Source organism: Mobula hypostoma, chromosome 8, assembly GCF_963921235.1.
Source record: "Mobula hypostoma chromosome 8, sMobHyp1.1, whole genome shotgun sequence".
NCBI lineage: Eukaryota > Metazoa > Chordata > Chondrichthyes > Myliobatiformes > Myliobatidae > Mobula > Mobula hypostoma.
Genome location: NC_086104.1, coordinates 151,633,219 through 151,640,193, shown reverse-complemented (window position 1 = coordinate 151,640,193; position 6,975 = coordinate 151,633,219).

Sequence of the window (6,975 nt, the reverse complement as noted above, 5' to 3'; positions counted from 1 at the left end):
TAAAGATGAAAGAGAAAGCAAAACTGAAATTGACGGTGATATGAAATAAAAGAAGTTTCTGGAAATACTCAACAAGTTAGGCAGCATCCACAGAGAGGGAAACAAGACTCCTTTTCATCGGGGGAATCTGCGGGTTGTGTTTATTGCATGTTTTTTGACATGGTGGTTGGCGGACTAACATGAGGTGCTCTACCGCCACCTACTGAGTTGGAGTGTGGAGCGAAAAGACAGGAAGTATACCCGCTAAGTTTCCTCCCTCAACTAAAACCCAAATAATATCAAAAAGTCTAATGCTTTTTAGAAAGTCAAATATGCACTTATATACATTGCGATGACAGTGATATCCTAACGAACTTTCCACTTTAAACTGTCTGTCCCAAAGACCTCAGTCCTGACGAAGGGTCTCGGCCTGAAACGTTGACTGTACCTCTTCCTAGAGATGCTGCCTGGCCTGCTGCGTTCACCGGCAACTTTGATGTGTGTTGTTAGTAATTTTATTGTTAGTTTTATAACATTTATCTTTAAACTCTGGTTTATTACCTTATGACCTGGATGTTCTATTTTTCAGTAGCTCACCAGTCTAGAACCCTGTCTGCTGCTCTAATAACCAACCCACAAAATGACTTTTCCCCTGTCTGTTGCAACTAAAATTGGCTCAAGTTTATATTTTTTGAGCAAAGTTCAAGAGAAGAATTGAACTTGTAAAAAAAAACATATTAAACTGTGGAAGTAAACATATTGCTGGTCCGTGGAGGGTCTCTCCTTCAAAATAATTTGGTTTATAATGACAACTGAACCATTCTTGAACCTGTATGGAGCCTGTACAACATTTCTTCTCACTCTTGGCCTTATTTGTGTAAGAAAAAACACACACACAGATCTTCAATATAATCCATCACATTTAATTTCATTTGATAGTTGGGATATACTGTATAATATTGCCAGCATACTAACTTACTCTTGTTTCACAGCCTGAGACTTTGGAAATGTTTCTGCTCTTGAACATAATGCCTCATGTTCTGAACTATTACCAACAATCTTCACCTAATTTCCATTAGGTTGGAAATTCCTGAGGAGTACTTTGACTCAGCAGTAAAGGGGGGTTTAAGACTGAGGTGAGGGTCAGGCCTCTGCCCTATTAATCTTCATAACATGGCTCTGCCTTCCCCAAGCCTTAGCTTCTACACTGCAGATATCCTCACCTCAGCCTTTACCTCTGGAATTGACCGTCTCAAAGCATTCTCCGAGAGAACCACAAGCTTGTTGTGGTTTGAAGGTGTGCGTGTCTCAATGACTCGGAGAGCTGTGTTGGCCGGAGTCAGGGCTTTATGCTTTTGCTCTTGGTAGAGTCATCCATGCTGAACAGGTCAAAGGGCGGAGGCCAGACTAAGAGTGGTCCACCGATCCTCCAGGTTTGGGGGTTCAGCTCAGGGCTAACGACCCTGACTGGTCAAACAGAACCGTTACAGAAACAGCAATGAGGAATCCTACATCTGTGTGCAATGGTATTCCTGAGTCTCCGCTCAGCGCTTGCATGACTGACAGTGGTGAAAACCGAGCTACTGACACAATGAAGGAAGCCCTGAACACCACCAGAGATAAAGGATCTTCATTGCTGCCCTAAATGCTAGTGCTTAGTGGGCAATAGAGTCAAAGCATCCTCAACTAGCCTACCACTTGTCTTTGTAAAGCAGCCTAGAATCCCCTCTCACCTCTCCCCTCAACCTCCGGCAAGGAAAAATCTACTATCTACATCCTAAGACCATAAGCCATAGAATTTAGCCATTCAGCCCATCTTCTTCTTCACCTTGTGAAGACTCACGGTGGTTGGCGGACTAACATGAGGTGCTCTACCACCACCTACTGAGTTGGAGTGTGGAGCGAAAAGACAGGAAGTACACCCACTAAGCTTCCTCCCTCAACTAAAACCCAAATACTATCAAAAAGTCTACTGCTTTTTAGAAAGTCAAATATGCACTTATATACATTGCGATGACAGTGACATGCTAACAAACTTTCCACTTTAAACTGTCTGTCCCAAAGACCTCTATTTACAGTAGCAATTAGATGTTTCCTTTGCACCTCATTGGAAATGCACTCATTTGTCCTGTCTTGACCATGTCTGCATGATTTTATGCATTCATTAGATATTCACATTAATGAGCAGGTGTACAGGTGTATCTAATAAAGTGGCTACTGAGTGTGGAGTTGAGCATTTGTCATGGCGTCAGAAAGCTATGAGCCAAGCACTGGTCATGAGATTAGTATTGATGGTCGGCAGGGGAAACTTGGGTCAAAGGGCCTGTATTGCCCCTGTTTGACTATCTGAAGGGGCTGCTCTTCAGGTTCCAGTTGCACTTCAGCACCACGCCCCTGATACTCAGGCACCCAGCACGGAAATGGGTGGGTCCCTCTGACGATCTACCAACGGGCTTGCTTCGGTGCCTGGCCAAGATGGCTATTCACAGGTCCAGGTGGAGGGGAGTCGAGCACTCTGGTAGGGCCAACTGCCTGCCCCTCTTCTGAGGAGACGTTCTTGCCCGGGTAACATTGGAGAGGGAGCTTGCGGTCACGATGGGTACAGTGGGGGAAGCGGTGGGCCCCCCAGGGAATTGACTGTTTTATAGACAGTAGTAATCATATTTTAATTCAAATTTGTTCACTGTTTTGCAAATATTTATTGTACTTTGTGCATTTTTGTGGAAGTAAATTTTTGTAGTTTTGTAAAAAAAAAAGGACCTGTTTCTGTGCTGGATGCCTCACTGGTGGATAGTGGTGAAAACTGGTCGTAGAGAATATTTGCAGGAAGAGGGGGGATGGTTGAGGGAGACGGAGGACAAAAGACATTAATTGAAGAAGAATAGTTGAGGCAGAAAGAAATATTTGAAAGGATAGTAATTGGTATTGATTAGTAATAGTAAAGGCAATGCATGCTCAATGATGAAATAGGCATAATGGAATGCTTGTCTTCACAGGGTGAGGAATTGAGTATCAGAGTAGGGATATTACGTTACAGTTGTACAAATCAATGATTAGGTCACATCTGGAGTGATTTATGCAGATCTGCTCACCACACTTCAAAGTAAATTTTATTATCAAAGTACATACATGTCACCATTGATATATAAAAGTATATATTACCAAAGTACACCATATGTCACCAAGAGATTCATTTTCTTGTGGGCAGATTCAGAAAATCTATAGAGTAATAACTATGACAGAATCAATGAAAGACCACCCACCTCAGGCATTCAGCCAGAATGCAGAAGACAACAAACTGCACAAATGAAAATATGAATCAATAGCGATAAATATTGTAAACATGAGATAAAGAGCCCTTGAAAGTGAGTCTATTTGTTGTGGGAACCTTTCAATGATGGGGCAAGTGAAAATGAGTGAGTTATCCCCTTTGGTTCAAGTGCCTGATGAGTGAGGGGTAGCGTGTAGTGAAAACTGCCCAGCGGATTATCGGCACCCAATTGCCCACCATTGAGAACATCTACCATAAACGCTGCCTGGGCAGGGCGAAAAGCATTATCAAGGATGCACCTCACCCTAACCATGGACTTTTTACTCTCCTCCCATCCGGTAGGTGCTACAGGAGCCTCCGCTCCCACACCAGCAGGCTCAGGAAGAGCTTCTTCCCTGAGGCTGTGACCCTGCTGAACCTCACATCACAGCGCTAAGCAGTATTGCATCCGTATTGTACTGTCTCAGTACTTTTATATTTGTGTGCTGTAGCACTTACTTTTTATTCGCAGTTATTTTGTAAATAACACTATTCTTTGCATTTCTGGTCAGATGCTAACTGCGTTTCATTGGCTTTGTATCTGTACTTGGCACAACGACAATAAAGTCCAATCTAATCTAATCTAACTGTTCTTGAACCTGCTGGTGTGAGTCCAGAGGCTCCTGTACCTTCTTCCAGATGGCAGCAGCGAGAAGAGAGCATGTCCTGGATGCCGAGGGTCCCTGATGATGGATGGGCTTTCCTGCAATAGCATTTTATGTAGATGTGCTCAATGATGGGGAGGGCTTTACCCATGACGGTCCGGGCCATATTGACTACTTTTTGTAGGATTTTCCATTCAAGAGCATTGGCATTTCCATACCAGGCTGAGAAGCAGCCAGTCAATATATTCTCCACTGCTGTAGAAGTTTGTCAAAGTTTTAGATGTCATATCAAATCTCTGGAAACTTCTAAGGAAGTAGAGGATATGATTAAGTGAAAGAGGGTGGAGAAAAGATTCACAAGGATGTTTCCTAGAAGGCCTGAGTTACAAGGAGAGTTGGGATAGCTGCGACCATTTTCCCTGCGGCAAAGGAGGCTAAAGGTGATCTTATGCCCTCACAAGGTATAGATAGTCACAAGGTTACTAGGGGGCATAGGTTTAAAAGAGGAAAGATTTAAAAGGGATCAAATGGACCAGTTTTTGACACGGGGTGTAGGGACCTTGCATCTGTTCTCTATCTGGATTGTATTCGTGTTTTGCACGTTTATTAAAGTTCAAAGTAAAATTTATTATCAGAGTACATACATGTCACCACATACAACCCCGAGATTATTTTTCTGTTGGCATACCTAGCAAATCTCTATAATAGTAACCGTAAACTGTAAATATCAGGAACTGTGAACGGTAAACAAACTGCGCAAACTTTGAACTTGGGTATGCTGAAGTTTCATCGCTTCAAGTTTGTATGTTTACTAATTGCTAATAAAGGTTTGAATAAAGGAGTCATTGGAGCTTGGGGCACATCATGCAAGTGTAACCAATTCATAGGGTGGCAGGCAATTGTCTTGGTTTGATTTTGCTTCTACACCGCAATGAGCTGGATACATGGTATGAGCTACCAGAAGAAGTGGTAGAGGCAGCAACAATTAACTTAACAGAAAGAGTGAGCAGTTTTAAGTTCCTGGGTGTCACCATCTCTATACACCTGTCCTAGGCCCAATACATTGATGCAATCAAGAAGAAAGCACGCCAGCAGTTCTCCTTCGTTGTAAGTTTGAAGAGATTTGAAATGTTATCAAAGACGTTTGCAAATTTCTATAGCTGTATGATGGAGAAAATTCTGACCGGTTACATCACAGCCTGGCATCATCATCATTATGTGCTGTGTCATATGATATTTGGCAATCATGGTCTTCAAACGTTATTGTTTTTACAGAAGTGATTTGCCATTGCCTTTTTCTGGGCAGTGTCTTTACAATACAGGTGATCCCATCAATTCTGTTCAAATTGTCTGCCCAGTGGCAGTGGTCGCATAACCAGAACTTGTGATATGCACCAGCTGCTCAGATGACCATCCACCACCTGCTCCCAAGGCTTCACGTGACCCTGATCGCGGGGGGAGGGGGGAGCTAAGCAGGTACTACACCTTGTTGAAGGGTGGCCTACAGGCTAGCAGAGAGCCTTAAACCTCCTTTGGTAGAGATGTATCTCCATCCTGCCAGCCCACAGCCTCGTATAGAGAGGTTCCAACACACAGGATCACACAAGACAGAGAGTTGTTCACGCAACTAAACCCAACATGGCTCAGCCCCCTCACCATAGATGACATCTTCAAGAAGTCAGTGTCTATCGGTAAAGATCCTCACCATCCAGTGATGCTTTTGTTGCTATCATGGAGGAGGTACAGGAGCCTGAAGACACCCACTTGGTAATTCAGGAACAGCTTCCCCTGCACTGTCATTACATTTCTGAATGGTCCATGAACACTACCACATGTTAATCTTTTTTTTGCACTATTTATTTTGTAATTTATCGTAATTTTGTCCAGCACTATTCTCCCGCCGCTAAACAACATATTTCACATGATATAAGACAGTGATAATAAACCCAATTCTGATTCTGGAACTTTTAAAAGACAATTGGGCAGATACATATATAGGAAAGGCTTAGACCAGGGGTTCCCTACCTTTTTAATGTAATGCCCTTATCATTAACCGAGGGTTCCCTCTACCCTAGTTTGGGATTAGTAAGGGGGATTTGAGCCAAAAACAGGCAAATATAAACTAGACTAGAATATAAAATCAAGGATGCAATGTTGAGGCTTTATAAGGCAGTGGTGAGGCTTCACTGGAGGATTGTGAGCAGTTTTGGGCCCCTTATCTAAGAAAAGATGTGCTTACATTGCAGAGGGTTCAAAGGAGGTTCATGAGAATGATTCTGTGATTGAAAAGCTGATCATATAAGGAGCATTTGATGGCTCTGGGCCTGTATTCACTGGTGTAAGGGCCCACCCCCCACCCCGCCAGCTCTGAGCACTCAATATGCGGACGGACCCTGCCTATCTGAGAGCACTCATGGTGGAGATAGACCCCCTGTCTGGGAGCACATGGTGGAGATGGACCCCCCATGGTGCTTACGGACCCCCCTGTCTGGAACCACTCATGGTGAAGACAGACCCCCTGTCTGGGAGCACATGGTGGAGACGGACCCCCCTGTCTGGGAGCACTTGGTGGAGACGGACCCCCTTCTCTGGGAGCACTCATGGTGAAGATAGACCCCACAGCTGGGAGCACCCATGGTGATTACGGACCCCCCTGTCTGGAGCACTCATGGTGATTACGGACCCCCCTGTCTGGGAGCACTCATGGTGGAGACAGACCCCCGGTCTGGGAGCACTCGTGGTAGAGACAGACCCCCGGTCTGGGAGCACATGGTGGAGACGGACCCCCTCGTCTGGGAGCACTCATGGTGGAGACAGACCCCCGGTCTGGGAGCACCTATGGTGATTACGTACCCCCTTGACTGGGAGCACCCATGGTGATTACGGACCCCCCCTGACTGGGAACACCCATGGTGATTACGGACCCCTGGTCTGGGAGCACTCATGGTGGAGACGGATCCCCGGTCCGGGAGCACACATGATGATTACAGACCCCTGGTCTATGAGCACCCGTGGTGATTACGGACCCCGGGTCTGGGAGCACCCATGATGATGACGGACCCCCCTGTCTGGGAGCACCCG